Source organism: Calliphora vicina, chromosome 4 (genome assembly GCF_958450345.1).
Source record: "Calliphora vicina chromosome 4, idCalVici1.1, whole genome shotgun sequence".
NCBI lineage: Eukaryota > Metazoa > Arthropoda > Insecta > Diptera > Calliphoridae > Calliphora > Calliphora vicina.
This window is the reverse complement of record NC_088783.1, coordinates 99,117,037-99,118,121: the sequence shown is the minus strand read 5'-3', so window position 1 is coordinate 99,118,121 and position 1,085 is coordinate 99,117,037.

The following is a 1,085-nucleotide window of genomic DNA, read 5'->3' as shown; positions in this document are numbered from 1 at the left end:
AATCTAAAAAGAAAAAAATAATGTGTAAACATATTTTCATTATTTTACTTATTTATTGATAAATACAGCAATTGAATAATAAACTAAATATGTACTAATATTAAATTAAATATTTACTAATAAATTAAATATGTACTAATATTTAATTAACCAAAATTTAAATTAACTTGATTTCAATTTGAACTAGTATACTCTTTACCAGTATATATTGGATAGAGAGTCATAATCTAGCTTATAAAAAATCGTATCTTTTAAACTATTGATCTGAGGAGTAAGAAATGTATGGAGCGATTGTAGCTAATAGGTTGATCTTTAAATATATTGTATTTGTAGGCACCCAGTTTCATTACAGGGTGCACCAAAAGGAAGGTTTTAATGGAAATTAAAATTTTTCTTGATATTAAAGTTCAACAAAATAAATCAGAATTTTTTGTTAGATAAAACTCAACAAAAAATATTTTTTTTGGTTAATTAAATCATAGCAATAGCTTTTTGCAATACAAATTATTTAAGAAAAGAATTTTCATTAAAAAATGTTGAAAAAAAAACTCTTTTTTGTGATGGGGTTTCGCGCGTTTTGTAACCTTGAAGAATTATTTAAAAACTAGCTGACCCGACAGACGTTGTCCTGTCCAAGCAACAACAGCTTACATGTAAATCAATGTACATATTTTGAGTTTTTATATAAGTAATCGAATTTTTGTCAGAAATATGAGTGATCACAGATCGAGCACTTTTTCTTGATTAAAGGCTATTGGCCAAGTTATTAGCGAATTTAGATATTTTGAGTTTTTATAAAAAAAAATCGATTTTTGTTCAGAAATATGAGTGATCACAGATCAAGCTCCTTTTATTGATTAAACGCTTATTGGCCAAGTAATTAGCAAATTTAGACATTTTTTTAGTTTTTATATAAAAAATCTATTTTTGTTCAGAAAAATGAGTGGTCACAGATAGAGCTGCTTTTCTTGATTAAACGCTTATTGGCGAAGTTATTAGCGATTTCAGATATTGTGTGTTTTTATATAAAAAATCGATTTTTGTCTAGAAATATGAGTGATCACAGATCAAGCTACTGTGATCAT